This window comes from Molossus molossus, unplaced genomic scaffold, assembly GCF_014108415.1.
Source record: "Molossus molossus isolate mMolMol1 unplaced genomic scaffold, mMolMol1.p scaffold_m16_p_2, whole genome shotgun sequence".
Taxonomy (NCBI): Eukaryota; Metazoa; Chordata; class Mammalia; order Chiroptera; family Molossidae; genus Molossus; species Molossus molossus.
The window spans coordinates 25,195,172-25,216,171 of record NW_023425355.1 but is presented as its reverse complement, the minus strand read 5'-3'; positions in this window follow the sequence as shown (position 1 = coordinate 25,216,171).

The window sequence follows — 21,000 nt, the reverse complement described above, 5'->3', positions numbered from 1 at the left end:
GCAGCAGTGACTGGGCTGGAGTGGAGCCCCATGCCCAACAGCAGCTGAAGCTCGGGAGCTGAGCATCTTCAGCCCTCAACAGCAGCAGATGACTGGGTGCTGAGTGCATCCCTTGACAATACCAGCAGCAGTAGCAGCACAAATCAGGAGCTGATACTCCAGCAGCATCAAAAGCAGCTGATCAGGAGCTGAGCCACATAAGGCAGCAGCACAACACAGCAGAGCCCCAGCAGTGGGGACCTGTGTGTGCTTTATAAGAGCCCTGGAAGCAGGGATCCACATGCCCCTATAGAGCCCCGGCAGCAGGATTTCATGTGCCCCAGCAGAGCCCCAGTGACAGGGACACATGAACCCCAGCAGAGCCTAACATGACAGACTGATACCAGCCACCAGCTGTCAATCCTCCAGGACCCACAGCAGGCAAGAGGCGCCACACATCAAAGCAGTCGGGGAAGCACAGCAGCCTGATTTGATACTCACCAACCTGCCTACACATCCCAACATCCCTCACCGGGCCTAGAACTACCAGACTGCTAAAACGGGAAGACAAAAAAAAAATACCCAAATTGAAAAAAAAAATTTAAAAAGAAGTAATCAGAAAAAGAACTATATGAAATGAAAGAAAGCAATTTGTCAGATAAAGAATTCGAAGCAATGATTTTATGTGTGCTCAAACAATTTAGTGAGAACTACAAGCAACTTAATGAGAATTATAAAGAAATCAGTGGGAGCTACAACAGCTTAAAAAAAGAAATAGAAGCTATAAATAAAAATCAAGAGGAAGTAAAGAATGACATAGCTGATATAAAAAATACCTTAGAAAGATTCAATAGTAGATTAGGAGAAGCTGAAGACTGAATCAACGAGTAAGAAGGCAAGGTATAAAAAAATGCCCAAACAGAGCAGCAAATGGGAAAAAAATTAAAAAGCAGGAAAGTTTAAGGGAGCTTTGGGACAATACAAAATGTAACAACATTCACATCGTAGGGTAAAAGGAAGAGAAGAATCAGAGAAAGGGATAGAGAACCTATTTGAAGAAATAATGACAGAAAACTTCTCCAATTTGGTGAAGGAAAAAGTCACACAAGTCCAGGAAACACAGAGGGTCCAAAGCAAGATGAACCTAAAAAGACCCACAGCTAGACACATCATAATTAAAACAGCAAACATTAAAGACAAAGAAAGAATCTTAAAGGAAACAAGAGAGAAACAGAAAGTCACCTATAAGGGAGCCCCCATTAAACTGTCAGCTGATTTCTCAATAGAAACACTGCAGACCAGAAGGGAGTGACATGAACTACACAAAGTAATGAAAGGCAAGGGTCTGAATCCAAGACTACTCTATCCAGCAAGACACTCATTCAAAATTGAAGGTGAAATAAAGAGCTTCACAGGCAAAAAAAAACTAAAGGCATTTACCACCACCAAACTAGCACTGCAAGAAATGCTAAAGGGACTGCTGTAAGAAGATGGAGTATAAATAGAGAGAGAGAGAGGAACATAGGCATAAAATAAAAATGGCAATGAATAAGTATCTCTCAATAATAACCTTAAATGTAAATGGTTTAAATATTCCAATCAAAAGATATAGGGTTGATGACTGGGTAAGAAAACACAACATATATATATATATATATATATATATATATATATATATATATATATATATGCTGTCTACAAGAGACCCACCTCACAACAAAAGACTCACACAGGATAAAAGTGAGGGTATGGACAAAAAATTTCCAAGCAAATGAAAATGAAAAGAAAGCTAGTGTAGCACTACTCATATCTGATAGGATAGACTTCAAAACGAGGGCCATAATAAGACACAAAGAAAGTCACTACATAATATTAAAATGATCAATCCAACAAGAGGATATAACCCTGGTAAACATATATGCACCAAATACAGAAGCAGCAAAATATATTTAAAAAAAAAATTCTGGAGGACATCAAGGGAGAGATCAACATCAGTACAATCATAGTAGGAAACTTGAACACCCTACTGATATCACTGGATAGATCTTCTAGACAAAAAATTAACAAGGAAACAGAGACCCTACATGGCACTCTAAATCAGCAGGATTTAATTGATATTTACAGAACATTTCACCAAAAGTTGCAGAATCTGCTTTCTTCTCAAGTGCACATGGGAAATTCTAAAGGTAGATCACATGTTAGGACACAAACATAGTCTTCATAAATTCAAAGATTGAAATCATATCAAGCATCTTCTCAGATCACAGTGGCATGAAACTAAAAATCAATTACAAGAAAAACACTCAAAAACATTCAAACACATGAAAGCTAAATAGCATGCTATTAAACAATGAATGGGTTACTAATGAGATCAAGAAAAATCAAAACTTCCTGGAAACTAATGACAATGAACATGCAACAACCCAAAATCTGTTGGACACAGTGAAAACAGTCTGAGAGGGAAGTTCATAACATGAAAGACCTACCTCAAGAAACAAGAAAAAAAAATTTAATAAACTACCTAACCCTACAACTTAAAGAATTAAGAAGAGAACAAAGAGATAAACACAGAGTTAGTAGAAGGAAGGAAATAATAAAGATCAGAGTGAAAATAAATGACATAGAGATTTAAAAAAAATACAAAAGATAAATGAAACCAGGAGCTGGTTCTTTGATAATATAAACAAGATTGATGAAACTTTAGCCAGACTTATCAGGAAACAAAGAGGACCTAAATTAATAAAATCAGAAATGAAAAGGTGAGTAACAACTACACCACAGAAATGAAATAGTTGTAAGAAAATACTATGAACAATCATGTGCCAACAAATTAGGCAAACTAAAAACAATGGAAAAATTTCTAGAATTATACAGTCTTCTAAAATTCAACAAGGAAGAGTCAGAAAACCTGAATAGACCTGTAACAACTAAGGATATAGAAGGAGTAATCAATAAACTCCAATCAAACAAAAGTCCTGGTTCAGATGGCTTCATAAGAGAGTTTTACCAAACATTCAAAGAACTAGCATTAATTTTCCTGAAACTAATCCAAAAAATTCAAGTTGAAGGAAGACTTCCAAGCTTTTCTATGAGACCAGCATAATCCTAATACCAAAACCAGAGAAAGACACTACAAAGAAAGAAAATTATATGCAAAAAACCCAATGCACATAGACACCAATATCTTCAACAAAATATTAGCAAATGGGATCCAGCAATATATTGAAAAAGTATTTAGCACAACCAAGTCAAATTTATCTCAGGGATGCAATGCTAGTACAATATTTGCAAATCAATAAATGTGATTACATCATATATAATCATATCAATAGATTCTGAAAAGGCATTTGACAAAATTTAGCACCCATTTTTTATAAAAAACTCTTAGTAAAGTGGGAATAAAAAAATCATACCTCAACATAATAAAGGCCATATATGACAAACCAAGAGCCAACGTCCTACTCAATAGGCAAAAGCTAAAAACATTTTCCTTAAGAACAGGAACAAGATAGTGATATTTGCTTTTGCCACTCTTATTCAACATAGTCCTGGAAGTCTTAGACACAGCAATCAGACAAGAAGAAAAAATAAAAGGGATCCAAATTGAGAAGGATATAAAACTGTTATCATTCATAGATGACTTGATATTGAACATAAGAAATCCTAAAGACTCCACCAAAAATCTAGCAGATTTAATAAATAAATTTGGCAAAGTATCAGGATACAAAATTAAAAATCCAGAAATAGATGGCATTTTTTATATACCAAAATTGAACACCCAGAAAAAGAAACCAAAAAAAAAAAAAATTCAATTTACCATTTCAACAAAAAAAAAAATTAAAATACCTAGGAAAAAATTAACCAAGGAGGTAAAAGACCTGTTCTAAGAAAACTATAGGACATTCAAAATAGAATTAAAGATATAAAAAAATGGAAGCATATACAATGTTCATAGATTGAAAGAGTCAATATCATTAAAATTCCCATACTACCCAAAGTAATCTATAGCTTCAATGCAATCCATATGAAAATATCAATGACATACTTCACAGATCTAGAACAAATACTCTAAAAGTTTATAGAGAACCAAAAAACACCCCGTATAGCCACAGCAATCTTGAAAAAGGAGAACAAAGTTGGAAGGATCACAATACCAGATATCAGGTTATACTACAAAGCCATTGTATCAAAACAGCCTGAGACTGGCACAAGAACAGGCATATAGATCAATGGAACAGAGCAGAGAACCCAGAAATGGACCCATGACATTATGCTAAATTAATATTTGACAAAGGTGGCAAGAGCATACAATGGAGTAAAGACAGTCCATTCAATAAATGGTGTTGGGAAAATTGTACTGGTACATGCAAAAAAAGAAACTGGACAACTAATTTATACCATACACAAAAATAAACTCAAAATAGATAAAATACTTGCCTGCCTAATGTGGCTCAGTGGTTGAGCATTAACCCATGCACCAAGAGGTCACTGGTTTGATTTCCGGTCAGGGCACATGCCCAGGTTGTGGGCCCTATCCCCAGGGGGAGTCATGCAGGAGGTGGCCAATTGATGTTCTCTTTCATCGATGTTTCTATCTCTCTCTCCCTCTCCCTTTCTCTCTCTCTAAAAATCAATTAAAAAATTTTTACGTGGATAAAAGACTTAAATGTAACTTATGAAACCATAAATGTCCTACAAGAAAATGTAGTCAGCAATATCTTAGACATCACACATAGCAGAACTTTCTTCGATACATTGCCTAGGGCAAGAGGAACAGACGAAAAAATTAATTTATTGGACTACATCAAACTAAAAAGCTTCTTCACAGCAAAGAAAAACAGAATCAAAATTAAAAGAAAACCTATTTTATGGGAGAACATATTCGCCAATGATCCATCAAATAAAGGGTTGATTTCCAAAATATTAGAGCACTCATACAACTCAGCAAATGGAAGACAAACAATCCAATCAATAAAATGTGCAGAAGGCCTGAATAGATACTTCTCCAAAAATGACATAGAAGTGGCAAAGGGACATATGAAAAAACGCTTAATGTCACTAATCATCAGAGAGATGCAAATTAAAACAATGATGAGGTATTACCTCACACCTGTCAGAATGGCTGTCCTCAACAAATCATCAAACAAGTGCCGGTGAGGATGTGGAGTAAAGAATACTTTAGTACACTGCTGGTGGGAATGCAAACTGGTGCAGCCATTGTGGAAAACAATATGGTGTTATCTGAAAAATTAAAAATTAAGCTGCCATTTGACCCAGTGATCCCACTTCTAAGAATATATCCTAAGAAGCCGGAATCACCAATCAGAAAGCATATATGCATTCCTATGTTCATAGCAGCATTACTTACTGTAGGTAAGATCTGGAAATAGCCAAAGTGTCCATCAGTAGATGAGTGGATAAGAGTTGTGGTACATTTACACAATGGAATATTAGTTAGCTCTAAGAGAGGAAGATCTCATACCCTTTAAGATGACATGAAGAGACCTGGAGAGTATTATGCTAAGCAAAATAAATCAGTCCGAGAAAGACAAGTATCATGTGATCTCACTTATTTGTGGAATGTAATGAACAAAATAAGCTGAGAAACAAAACAGATCCAGAGACATGGCCACAGGGTATAATCTGACAAACCTCGGAGCAGGTCGGGGACAGGAAGAGATAAAACAAAGAGTTTATATGCATATATGCATAACCAGTGGATACAGACAACAGTGTAGTGAATCCCGCGGGGTAGGAGAAGTGGGAGCAGGAAGCAGGATGTCTACTGGGGGAAAAGAAGGGCCATTTGTAATAAAAAATAAAAGTTAATTAATCCAAAATTTAAAAATAATAAAATTGGTAATCATTTCACAATTTATATGTATTTCAAAACATCACATTTTATACCACTAATATATGTAATACTAACTGTCAATTACACTTCAATAAAGTTGGAAAAATTATTGGTATATAATTTGAGGCAATTTGACATGAATTATTTGCATAAAAATTCAGATCTTTCTGTAGTTACTTATGATTTACATTATTAGCAGTCTGTCACTGGTTCTACTCTTATTCTTTTGCCTGTATACATTTTCTTCCCATTTTTATAACTTAATTGTAAACATGTGATATACACATATAATTTTGTCTCCTGTTTTTATAAATTTATGTATAAATACTTTTCATATTAGTACATAGTCTGATATTGTGTCTAATATTTAATTCACTGTATTTGCTATGGCTTTGATCATGTCCATATTATGAACATTAGGTACATTTCACTTTTTCAAAAGAAAAATTTGAAGTTATGGGTGGTGTTATAAATATAATAAATAACAATTAAAAATAAAAGTAAAAAACTCCTGAACATCTTTTAAAATGCAGGAAAGTAATTTAATAAAATAATTATTTTTGATAGAAGGACATTATCTTAACTTATGGGTAAAAGAGGATTTTTTAAAAATATGATAGAGGGCTTCTTCCAAAACACTTAGAGCTAACATGTTAATTGTGAAATAGTAAAAGCATTTATCTTAATTTCTAGAACAAAACTCATCATATTTTTAGATATTGTGTTGGTGTTTCTGGCTACCACAGTAGAAAAATTAAAGAAAATATAATCTGGAAAAACAAAAACAAATTTAAAATATACCAATGATGCTGTTCTCTACATAAAGGCCCCCAAAATCCACAAATTATTAGAATTAATAATAGAATTTTGCAAAGTTGCTTTACGTATGATTGTATACAAAAGTTCATTGACTTTGTATTTTAACAGGTATTATTAAAATGCAGTATTTGAAAAGATATAATTTATCATTCTGTTTTTTTGTACCTCAAAACAGCATGAGACAGATAAGTTAGAAAATTTGGATAATATATAAATTTATATGAGAGCTACTAAAGCATTGAGGACTATAGGGGCTAAGCTTCTGAAGAAGAGAAATTTGGAGAGCTAAGCTGAATTCAACTACTTTTCCACTGGAGACATTTGCCAATTATGAATACAGGCAGAGGCTGAAAATCTGGGCTTATCTTTGAAAAGAGTCACTGCTGGTAAATTGAGAAACATACTTACAATATGATCCAACCATTCCCACTCCTAGATAATTATCCCAGAAAAATAGAAATGTATGTTCACACAAAAACCTGTACATGAATATTCATTATAGATATATTTGTAATAGCACCAAACTGGAAACAACCCAAATTTTCTTCCACAAGTGAATAGTTAAACAAAATGTGGTACATCCATACAATAAAATATTATTCAGCAATTAAAAAAACACTATTGATACACACAACAACTTGGGTGGATATCAGGGCATTGTGCTGAGTGAATGAAGCCAGATATAAAAGAGAATATACTGTATGTTTTAATTACATAAAAGATTCTTGACAATGCAAACTAATCATTATTGACAGTAAAATAGATCAGTTGTTTCCTGAGGTTGGGGGTGGTAGAGAGGGAAAGGTTGTGATTACCAAAAGGGAATAAGGAAATTTTGGAGTGATGAATATGTTCAGTCTCGATTGTGATGATTGTTGAATGGGAAATACATATGTGAAAATTACCAAAATGCACACTTTAAATATGTGTACTTTATTGTATATCAATTATATCTCAATAAAGCTGTTAAAAACAAAGTTAAAGATAAAATCCAAGGTGTAAATATATGCTTTTTAAACATTTTTATGTGTTTTACTTCAATAAAACATTTACTTTAAAAGTAATTTAGAGTAATCTCTAAAAACTGAGCATATTTATCTCATTTTAAAGCTAAATATTACCCAAATTTTAAACATGTATAACAGATTCTCTCAATAACCTTTAATATGCTATAAAATGGTGTATATTTAGCTAGTTAATGCAATTAAATTAAACTTTTCCTTTTATGCCGTGATCTGACTGCTATTTTATTTGAAATACAAGATAGTTAACTTTGAGAAGTTACCATGCATTGCTAAAAACCAGCATTTTGAGTAATGACTGTAGTTATTTATCCTTATAAGTGACTATGTGGCTCTTCTTCTTTTGCATGTTTCTCTGAGAGACTCATAAACACATGCATTATTTAAAATGTACACAGTATGGTGTGACATTTCCCTTTTGAAGTGAATTTGCTTTTTATTCATGTAAAATTCAGTGAATAGTGAGCTTGGTTGAAGTTCAAAACTCTGTAGTCTGCCTACTCCTTGAATAAAGTTCATTTACTCTGAATTTACAAGTTTAATTTTTATTTTACTTATTTTAAAATGATTTTATATTCTACCTAGAAAATGTTAGAACTACCTTTCTAATGTAATGATTCTCAACTATCTCACCTACTATAAAATACATCTTGGGTGATGTTTACATAACCTATATGTACATCTATGCAGGTATAACTCTACCATTCAGGAAAGCTTATCAGTATACAAATGAATGAAAGTATTGTTTTTTGTTGTTGTTTGTTTGTATCCTCACCCAAGGACATTTTTTTTTTTTTTTTGCATTTATCTTCAGATAGAGCGGGAGGGAGAGAGGGGGAAAGAGAGAGAGAGAAACATCGATGTGAGAGAGACATACGACTGGTTGCCACCCATACAACCCCAACCAGGGCCCGGGACAAACTGCAACCAAGGTACATGCCCCTAGTGGGAACCAAACTCAGGACTCTCTGATCCACAGGCCGACACTCGAACTGCTGAGCCAAACCTGACAGGGCTGAAAGTATTGTTTTTTTAACAACCTTGAATTCTCTGTACTGTATCAAATATTTATGCAAAAATGTTGGTACTTTTATTATTAGCACCAAATTATTTTCAAAACCTTACAACTAATTTCATACACCAGCAGTAAATTGTGAAACACTACTGTGTGACAATGCTAAGGTTGTAAAGTCTTATCCTAATGTTAACCTCATTCTTAACAAACAAAATCTTAGTTTATAGCAAGAAAAAATTATTTCTAAGCTGTCATTTTAAAATATATTTCTCTTCACCTTTCCTTCCTTTTCCTCTCCCATTTCTTTTTATTTTTTTTTGGGGGGGGGGTTAACTTATATTTTTTATTAATTTGTTTTTGTTACAGATGTTTCTCCTTTTTCCCCCATTAACTCCCTCCTCCCCATCCCCCCACCCCATCCCCAGCTTTGTTGTCTCTGTCCATTGGTCATGCATATAAGTTCTGTTGTATATCTCTCCCCCGAACAACAACCCCTCCTCTGAGGTTTGTAAGTCTGTACCCCACCTCTATGTCTCTGGATCAATTTTGTTAATCAGTTTGTTTAGTTCATTATATGCCACAAACAAGTGAGATAATGTGATATTGTTTTTTTCTGCTTGGCTTGTTTGGCTTAGCATAATACTCTCCAGTTCCTTCCATGCCATCTCAAAGGATAAGAGATTTTTCTTTCTTATAGTTGCATAGTATTCCATTGTGCACATGTACCACAGCTTTTTTATCTACTCATTTACTGATGGACATTTGGGTTGTTTCCAGATCTTAACTATTGTAAATAGTACTGCTATGAGCATAGGGGTACATATACTCTTTCTGATTAGTGTTTCAGGCTTCTTAGGGTATATTCCTAGAAGTGGGACCCAAAACCAAACAGGAGGAGGAAAGCATCCACATGTGGAATCAAAGCTCAGTAGTGTAAGAAGGGTGTCTCCTTGTGGGGGAGGAGTATTCTATATGGGTGTTAGCACAAACAAAATGAGGAGGGTATTATATGGCAAGATGACCTGCTGGGGAAAGTCAAAGTCTGACCAAGCTCAGGAGGGTATCCACAAGGCAATGGAGGCAGCTCAGAATGGAGTCTGAGAAAAATAAAAGAAGCATTTGTGCAGGGAAGACAGACTAGAGCAAGGAGATGTAAGAGAAATATATGATGGGAAGTGTATTTCAAAGAAGAGTAGTTCTGGCACAGTGAACCAGAACAAAGTGGGATGAGAAAAGCCTGACATTCAAATTTCAGTGACAATGAATAAAGTTTTATCAGAGTACAACCATGCTCATTTATTTCTGTATTTTTTATGGCTGCTTTCTTGCTTCAATGGCAGAGTCAAGTAATTGTTATAGGGAATTTATGACCCAAAAAGTCTAAAATATTTACTACCTGATCATTTGTACAAAAATTAATATTTACTATCTTTGTCTTAATGTTTTGATGTCAAAATTTTGAAGGATACATAAAATTGGAAAATGTTCTCTATTCATATTTTATGAGAGGGTTTTTGTAAAGCATGCTATTTCTTTCTTAAGTGTTTGATTTATTGGTGAAGCCATCTGGGTCAGAAGTTTCCAATGTGATAAGCTTTATGGTAATAGAATTAATTACTTTATTCCATAATTTTTTCAAAGTGTGGTTTTGGTAGCCCCAAAGGTTTCTGAAACCCTTCCAAACATGTGGGGGATATTCTTGTGATATTTTTGTTATTGACTTCTAGCTCACTTCCATTATAGCTAGGTAATACACTCTAAATAATTTCAATCTTTTTAAATTTGTAGAGGTTTATTTTAATGTCCAGCACATAATCAATTTTTGTATATATTTCATTTGAACTTAAAACGTATATGTACCCTGTCATTATTGTGTGCAGTTTTCTATGTAAATTATCAATGACAAAATATGTCACTGTGTTTTTTAGATCTTTTATACCTTGTTGATATGTTTTGTCTGCTTGCTTTCTTAGCTATTAAAGGCAATCTATTAAACTCTCCCACTAAGATTGTATACTTATTTATTTCTCCTTTTATTTTTTTCTATTACTATCGATATATTTTGAAGTTATGATTAAGTAAAATATTTGTTATATCTTCCTGTAAGTATGCTCTTTTTTCTTTATAAAATATTTCTGCTATCTTAAATAATTATTTTGTCTTAATGTTTGTCTATATCAACCGTTCTCAACCTGTGGGTTGTGACTCCTTTGGGGGTCAAACAACCCTTTCACAGGGGTTGCCTAAGACCATCAGAAAACACATATTTCCGATGATCTTAGGAACTAAGACACTGCTCCACTATCTGTCTCCAGGTGGGTGCACCCACATGCAGATACACCCACATACAATTCCTGGAGTGATAACATCATCACGCCAACCCTATCACATACACCTCATACAAATACAGGGGTATGTGACAAGGTTGGCACCATAATGTACTTATGCGGACCAGTCACACATGTGTAGAGAACAGCTACTATGTAGAGAGCAGCTACTGTATTAAAAGCAGCAGTATTGGAGGTAAAACGACACTTCATGAATTATAATTACTGGGTAAATGTAAAATCATCAACTACTGCAAAAAGTATATATCTGTACCATGGGAATTTAATCTGGATGCTGATCAGTCTTTTTATATTCAGCTGTGGTTAATGTGAATACTGTCCCCTTGTGATAGTAGCAGGTATGTAAAACAACAACAACAACAAAAACAGAAAATAGTAAATCATAGGAAACTTTAATGAACTGTATTGACTAAACTATATCATCTTTTGTATTATTAAAGCTATTGTTATATATTATTTTCACTAGCAAACCATCCCATAACAATGGATCATGTAGAGAAGAATGTTAAGAAACAATATAGTGAGGATTTTTTATAGTATAGTTTTACCTCAAAAATTACAGCAGAAATTGAGAAACCGCACTGTGTTATTTATTTGTTGTGAAGTTCTATTAGCAAAATCTATGAAGCCAAATAAACCAAAATGCCATTTTGATAGCAAGCATCTGAGCTTTACTGGCAAGGTTACCAACTATTTTAGAAGCAAAGCTGATGGATTCAAGAAAGTCAGACTTGACACTGGTGGTAAGTACCACAAACAAAACATAGCAGCCATTGAAGCTTCATATTTGGTGGCACTCAGAATCACCAGAGCTATGAAACCTCACACCATTGCTGAGGATTTATTGTTGCCAGTGGCCAAAGACATTGTTTGAGTTATGATTAGAGATGAATTTGTTACAAAATTGAGTGCAATTTTCTTATCTAATGACACTGTCCGCAGAACAATAGATGACATGTCTGCTGATATTCTTGATTAGGTAATCCAGGAAATTAAATCTACTCCATTTCCAATATTTAGCATCCAGGTTGATGAATCTACAGTTGTTGCAAACTTCACAGTTACTGATTTACTTGAGGTATATTAATGATGGCAACTTTAAAGATGAGTTTCTTTTTTGCAAACCTCTTGAAACGGCAACTATTGCATGTGATGTATTTGACACAGTTGGTTCATTTCTGAAAGAGCATAAGATCTCTTGGGAAAATGTTTGTGGTGTTTGCACAGATGGTGCTCCAGCTATGCTAGAATGTCAATCTGGATTTCAACGTTTGTTACCGAATGAGTCACCAAAAGTCGTCGGAACTCACTGTATGATTCATCAGCAAATATTAGCAACAAAGACGATGCCACAAGAGTTACAAGAAGTAATGAAAAGCGTTATAAGTTCTGTCAATTTTGTAAAGGCGAGCACTTTAAACAGTTGACTGTTTTTTCAACTGTGCAGTGAGTTGGACGCACCAAGCAATGCTCTGCTATTTCACACTGAAGTGAGATGGTTGTGGACAGGAAAAGTTTTAAAACTTGTTTTTGAGCTTTGTGATGAACTCAAAACATTTTTAAATCAGAAAGCAAGACCGCCGTTTGAAGCACTTTTCAGCAATAAAAGTGAACTGGAGAAAATAGCTTATTTGGTTGACATCTTTGCCATCTTGAATGAATTAAATTGATCACTGCAAGGACCAAATGCAACATACCTCGATTTGTCTGAAAAGATCTGATCATTCCAAATGAAGCTTCAGCTTTGGTAAAAAAATAAATAAATAAATAAATAAATAAATAAATAAATAAATAAATAAATAAATAAATTGGATGAAAATAAAATCTACATGTTGCCTACCTTATCTGCTTTCTTTGAGGAACATGACATTGAATCAGACAAAAGGATTACGATGATAATTTCTGTGAAAGAACACTTGCACATGTTTGCAGACGAAATTTTGTCGTACTTTCCAAGTCTACCTGACACCCCATTTGCACTGCCAGAAGCCTATTCACAGTCAAAGTTGAAGATGTTTCTGAGACAGCACAAGAGGAGTTAATTAAACTTATTAACAGCAATGCAGCAAGAACTGATTTCTCTATAATTCCAGTTACAAAATTCTGGATCAAGTGTTTGCAGTCATATCCTGTTCTGTTTGAGACTGTGTTGTGCTTTCTTCCATTTCCAACAGCGTATCTTTGTGAAACAGGGTTTTCCAGTTTGTTGGTTATCAAGTCTAAATTCAGAAGTAGACTTGTTGTATAAGATGATCTTTGTTGTGCTCTTGCAAAGACTGCCCCAAGAATTTTTCTATCTGGTGGGAAAGAAGCAATCTCAACCTTCACACTGACATTGGCTTTATACGCATACTGTTGCAAAATGTAGAAATGTAGTTTACTGTTATTATATTAAGACTGTTACCCATGCTACACTATGCTTTAAGACAAAATTTCATTTGTTTGTGATTATAAATAAATATTTTACAATATACAATTACATATTGTTTTTGTGATTAATCACTATGCTTTAATTCTGTTCAATTTGTAACAATGAAAATACATCCTGCATATCAGATATTTACATTATAATTCATAACAATAGGAAAATTACAGTTATGAAGTAACAATGAAAATAATTTTATGGTTGGGGGCCACCACAACATGAGGAACTATATTAAAGGGTTGCAGCATTAGGAAGGTTGAGAACCATTGGTCTATATTGTCTATTATGAGTATTGATATGTCAGTTTTCTTTCAGTTTGTGTTTGCATGATATATCTTTTTTCATTCTTTTCCATTAAATGTTCAATATCTTTAAAATATGTCTCTCACAGGCAGCATATAATTTAATCCAATTTGATAATTCTGCCATTTAATTGGAATGTTTAGTTTATTTATATTTAATATATTGATATGTTTGTGTTTATATTTACTCTCTTATTTGTTTAATCAGTCCCTCATTTATGTTCTTTTTGATTCTTCCTTACTTGCCATTGAATTAATCAGGAATATTTAATTAGATCATGTGTCTCCCTATCAATTTGTTAGTTATGTGGGTTTTTTTTAAAGTACTTTTGTTGCTATTGCCCAGAAGAGTGGTAGACAATCTGTTTTTAAAGGGTCAGTAAGCAAATATTTTATGGTATAGTGGCCATACAGTAACAACTTGCCAAGATAGAGCAAAAGGAGACAGGCAAAGAGTAAACAAATGAGTGTGACTGTGTACCAATAAAACTATGTAAAAAACTGGCGGCTGGCCCACAGGTGTTCCAACCCTGGCCCTAGACATTAAAACATGCACATTGACTTACTGATGTTTAATTATACAACTCTTTTTTTTTTAAATCCTCACCCAAGGATATATTTTTATTTGACTTCAGATAGAGTGGGAGGAGGAGAGAGAGAAACATCTATGTGAGAGAGACATCTGGTTGCCTGTGGCACAACCTGACCAGGGCTGATGACGGAACCGCAACTGAGATACGTGCCCTTGATGGGAATCAAACCTGAGAATTTTTGGTCCACAGGTTGATGCTATAACTGCTGAGTCAAAATGACCAACGCATAATTAGATGACTCTTATCACTTTTCAAACAATACTAGGGTCATAAAATGCTTTAAATGCATGTAACAGCCTCTCACTTTCTTTGCCATTATTATTTTGTATTTTAGTTCTTTATAATTTTAAATTTTTATTTCAAAATAATTATAGACTTTTAAAAAATCTTGCAGAAAAAAAGATATAAGGAGGTCCCATGTGCCTTTACCTTGCTTCACCAAATAGGGCACCTGGCATAATTATAGTATTAAATATTAAAACCAAGGAAACAGCATTGGTACCATTCACAGAACTTAAGACTTCACACATGCACTACTGTGTGTGTATGTATGTATGTGTAATTCTATGCAATTTTATCACATGTGCAGCTTTGTATAACTTCTACAAAAATTAAGATACAGAACTGTTCCACCATGAAGCAAACTTGGCCTACTACTTTTTAGACATACTTCCACACCCCTTTCCCAATCCCTGTCCTCTGGAAACCATTATTCTTTCCTCCGTCTCTGTAATATTGTTTATTCAAGAAGGTTATAAAATGGAATTCTTGAGGTCTATTGGAATTAATACAGGTGTCAATAATTTGTTACTTTTCATTTTTAGATAATAACCCATGGTATGGATATGTCACAGTTTAACTATTTGCTTATTGTAAGACATTTTGATCATTTCTATTTTTTTGGCTTTTATGAATAAAACTGCTATGAGTATCCTCAAACAAGTTTCTGTGTGAACATAAGTTTTGATTGTTCTGGGGTTACTGCCCAGGAATACAATTACTGATTTGTACACCAGTTACATTTTAATGTTTTAAGAAACTGTCAAACTATTTCTCAGAGTGTATCATTTATATTTCCATCAGCAATTTGTAACCCAATTTCTCTGCATCTTTTCCAGTATTTGGTATTGTCACCATATTTTATTGTGGATATTCTGAGAGGTGTACAGTGATATCACTGTGGTCTTAATTTGCATTTTCCTAATGGCTAATAATATTGAATATCATGTGCCTATTTGACATCGTTATATCTTTATCAGCAAAATATATTTCAGTTACTTTGCCTATTTCCTAATGGAATTAGTATTGGTGTAGAGAGAGTTTTATGAATTCTAGACAAGTTATTTATCATTTGTTACATACGTGGTTTGCAAATATTTTCTTCCAGTCTGTAATTTGTCTTTTCATACTATTAACAAGATCTTTCAATAAACTTTATATGAAATCCAAGTTATCTAAGACCTCTTCACCTTGGTTTAGATCCCAAAGATTCTCTCTTTGTTTTAAAAGTTGTATACTTTTGTCCAGCCAGTGTGTCTCAGTAGTTGAGAGTTGACCCATGCACCAGAAAGTCACCGGTTCAATTCCTGGTCAGTATACATGCCCAGGTTGTGGGCCTGATCCCCAGTGCAGGGCATGCAGGAGGCGGCCAATGGATGTTCTCTCTCATCGATGTTTCTCTCAGTCACTCCCCTTCACTTCCACTCTCTCTACAAATCAATAAAGAAAAAAATTTAATAAAATAAACATTGTATACTTTTAAATATTATATGTAGGTTAATGATTCTATTTTGAGTTTATTCTTTCTATAAGATATGAGGCTTAGGTCGATGTTTATTTTTGTACCTATGGATGTCCAATTGCTCTAGCACAATTAAATTGTTTCTGTGCCACTGTAGAACCCAAAAAGCAGCTGGACATATTTTTTGTGTGGATGTATTTCTGAGTTCTCTATTTTGTTCCATTGATCTATGTCTACTTCTCTACTGATAGTACACAGTCTGAATTGCAATCTTTAAATCACATAGACTGATTCCTCCCCCTTTATTTATCTTTTTCAAAATTAAGTTAACTATTCTAGGTCTTTTATTTTCTATATGCACTTTAACTATAAAGATATCTGGGATTTTTATAAAAATTGTATCTCAATTTGTGGAGAATTGACATTTTTACAATATTGAGTCTTACAATCTATTAACATGGTTTATCTCTTTATTTAGATCTTAGATTTCTTATGTCAGAATTGTGTAATTTTGACAGAATTGCGTAGTAAATAAAACCTGTACATGTTGGAATTACACCTATGAATTTCTCTTTGTGTGTGTGTGTGTATGTGTGCAATTGTCAATAATACTTTATTATTATTTTATACCCATGTATTCATTATTAGCATATATATAATATGATTTGTTCTTTAGATTTTTATATTGCGTCCTGAAACCTTGCTGAACTCACTTATTAGGAAATTAATTTAGTGGATCCCTTGGTATTTTCTATGCAGTGAATTATATTTTCTGCACATAGGGACAGTTTTATTTCTTCCTTTCAAATCTGTATATCTTTTATTTCCTTTTAATGCCTTCCTGTGGCCAGCTAGAACATCCAGGACCATGTTGAATAAGAATAGTAAGAGTGAATATGCTTGCTTTTTTTCGGATCATAAGTGTAAAGACTGTCTTTCTCCACTTAGCTGTTGGTTTTTTTAGATACATTAATCAGGTTGAGAAAGTTGCTTTTTACTCCAAGATTGCTGAGAGTTTTTATAATGAATGAGTATTGGATTTTGTAAAATGGTTTTTCTTCATCTGTTAATACAAATACATAACTTTTTCTCTAATCTGTTGATATGGTGGGTTTCATTGATTACATTTTAAGTGATGAACCACCCTTGCATACTTAAAGTAAATTCCACTTGAACATGGTAGATTATTTTTTAACAAGTGGCTGTCATAGGCCAATATGTTGCTGAGAATTTTTTGTCTAAATTTATGAGACATGTTAACCTGAAGTGTTTTTTGTTTTATTCTGTTTTGTTTTGTACTGTCTCTTCTGGTTTTGATATCAGGATAATAATGATCTCATAAAATGCTTTGAAAAGTGTTTCATCTTAGCTGAATTTTGGTAATTTGTGATTTTCAAGAAATTGGTCCATTTCTTCTAAGTTGACAAATTTATGTATGTAGAATTGGTTATAGTACTCCTTTATAATCTTTTAATGGCTTCAGGAGCTATAGTGATACTTCATGTTTCTTTCCTGATATTAGTGATTTGTGACTTCACTCTTTCTTTGTCTGCTTTGCTAAAAGATTATTTATATTTTATCTTTTCAAGAACTAGAGGTTTCTTTAATTGATTTTTTCTTTTGTTTTCCTGTTTTCAATTTCATTGATTTCTGCATTTGTTTATACTATTTCCTCTCTCTACTTGTTCTGTATTTATTTTACTTTTTCTTTTTTCTAATCTCTTGATGTAAGAGCTTAGATAATGGATTGAGGTGTACCTTTTTTTTTAGATATAAGCATTTAATTTGATAAATATCCCACTCAGCTTTATTTTAGTTGTGTTTTACACATTTTATATGTTGTATCTTTATTTATTCTGCTCAATATATATTTTTAAGTTCCCTAAGACTTATTTTTTTGACTCATGGATTGTTTAGAAATGTATTAATTCCCAAGTGTTTCAAGATTTTTCTGTTGTCTTTCTGTTCTTGATTTCTAGTTTGATTTTATTAAGATCAGAGAACATACCTGAGTGATTTTAATTCTTTTAAGTTTGTTGAGGTTTAATTATGACTCAGGGTATGGTCTATCCCGGTAAACAATCTGTAAGTGCTTAAAAAGAAATTATATTCTGTTGTTATTGGGTTGGTTATTCTATCATACTGATTAGATCATATTGACTGATGATGCTGTTTAGTTCTAAATCTAGTTGTTCTACAAATTGTTGCAAGTGTAGTTCTGATATCACAGACTACAATTGTGGATTTCTCTATATCTTTTTTTAGTCCTACTGGTTTTCTTTCATTATTTTGAAGCTGTATTGTTTAATGTATTCACATTTATGATCCTTTTGTCTTTTGATGGATTGGTATTTTATGTCCCTCTTTATCACTAGAATTTCCCTCTGTTCTGCAGTCTACTTTACCCAATATTCACATAGTCCTGTTTAAATTTTTTTTATTGATTTTTAGAGAGAGAGGAAGGGAGAGGTAGAAAAAGATGGAAACATCGATGAGAGAGAACATCGACTGGCCACCTCTTGCATGCCCCTCACTGGGGATCGGGCCCACAACCTGGGCCTGTCCCCTGACCAGGAATTGAACTAGTGACCTCTTGGTGCATGGGTCAATGCTCAACCACTGAGTCACACCAGCTGGGCTACATAGTTCTGTTTTAAAATCAATGTTGTAAAGATGTATCTTTTTTCATATTTTTACTTTCAAACAACTTATGTTGTTATGCTTGAAATGAGTTTTCCATACACAACAAAGAGTTTTCATGTTTTTTTTAAATCTACCCTGGCAATCTTTTCCATCCTCTATACAGGCTGTTTACATTTAAAATAATTACCTGGATTTATCCACGGTACTGATACTGAGAAGAAGCACAATTTTATTCTCTCCTTCTTTCTTCATTCTTACATTCATAAGTCTCACACCGCTTTTGCCTGGTTGAAACTCGGGAAGGTCTCTGGAGGTGCATTGTAAAGTTGGAGGGCTATGCCTGCACCACTTAGCTGCTAGATTTCTGAAAACACTCTTATCGAAGGTTCCACTTTATCCTCTCAAGGATAGTGCTCCTTTAAGAATTGGTGAAACTGCCTAAAAGTCAAAGGGCATTGAAATATAACTCTGGAGATTCCAAAATGGCAGTAGAGAGAATGGAAGCTACACAACCATCTCCCAGGACCAAACTGAAATTACTACTAAAATGAAGACATATCATCGGGAAAAAGCAACAGAAAAGCAGATTGCGAAGACCATATAACCAGGGACACTGAACCAGTCCTGATAGGATTATAGAGGCACAAGAAGGGGTCTGGGAGCCCATGAAGAGCAGCAGTCTTAACTCTGAGTGGCGCCCTCGGGTAAAACTCCCAAGTATCTTCGAAGTGCAGAGCCTGGACAGATGCTAAAATAGCCAGAGACACTCAACGTGGGCTCCAGCAGAGGGAGGGCAGACTAGACTGGAACTGTGAGAGGACACTTGGGATTTGGAGGGCGCTCAGAGCTTCAGCTGAGTTACAGCCATGCAGGATAGTGGTCATCTTACTTCATCCCAGGGCTCTGGGAAGAGGCAGCAGCCTCACCCTTGAAGATTCAACCCCACCTGGTGGACCATGAAAATGCAAATTGAAGCCCATTAACAACCAGCATCTGCCCTACCCTCAGGAAATCCCCTTACTCTGAAAACCTGAAGGAGTTTTTCATTCAACTGAGAACCCAAGGCTCTTCAAGTAACCACTACTAATAGCCACCAGGTAAAAAGCTAGAGGGTAACTGAATGATTCCTGGGCTAGCAACTCTACCCAGGAAAGTAAGACTTGACAGTGGTGTTTAATGTGGGTTCTCCCTCGCTCATCCAAACCCCGTAGAGGGAGCCACAAGCAGCAGAACACCAACACACACAGAGAAAATTTGGCAGGCTCCAAAGCCCACTGAAATAGCCAAAATGGTGAAACAAAGAAACAAATCTCAAATGAAAGAACATGAGACCTCTACCAAAAATGAGATAAATGAAATTCTGTTAAGCAAGTTAACAAAGCTAGAATTCAGAGCCATGATCTTTAGGAAGCTCAACAGCATGTGCAAGGACATCAACAACATGAGTAAAGACATAGAAATGTTGGAAATCAACCAATTGGTAATTAAAAACCACCAAGAAAAAATGAAGAATGACAGCAGAAATAAAAAATACATTGGAAGGACTAAACAGCAGAGTAGAGGAAGCTGAGGACCAGATCAGTGATTTAGAAGACAGGGTAAAAAAAAAATCAACCAATCAGAAAACCAAAAGGAAAAAACAATTAAAAAACAGGAAGACAGCTTAGGATAATTGTGAGACAACTGGAAACATAATAATATTCACATCATAGGAGTCCCCGAAGAAGCAAAAAATGAGCAAGGTTTAGAGAACATATTTGAAAAAATAGTGACAGAAAACTCCCCTAATTTGGTGAAGACAGAAGGCATTCAAGTTCTAGAAGCACAGAGAGCCCCAAGTAAGGAGAACCCAAACAGGCCCACACCAAGACACATAGTAATTAAAATGCCAAAAATTAAAGACAAAGAGAAAATCTTATAGGCATCAAGAGATAAGCAATAGGTTACCTAAAAAGAAACTGCCATAAGGCTCCCAACTGACTTCTCAACAGAAACAATACAGGCCAGAAGGGAATGGCATGACATAAACAAGGTCATGAAAAACAAGGATCTGAATCCAAGACTACTCTACCCAGCAAGGCTATCATTCAAAATTGAAGGTCAAATAAAGAGCTTGCCAGACAAAAAAAAAAAAAAAAAGGCTAAGGGAACACATTAGGACCAAACCAGCACTGCAAGAAATGTTAAAAAGGACTGCTCAAAATAGTAGAAGAAATAGGAAGAAAAATAAAACCACACTAAACAAAAAATGGCAATAAA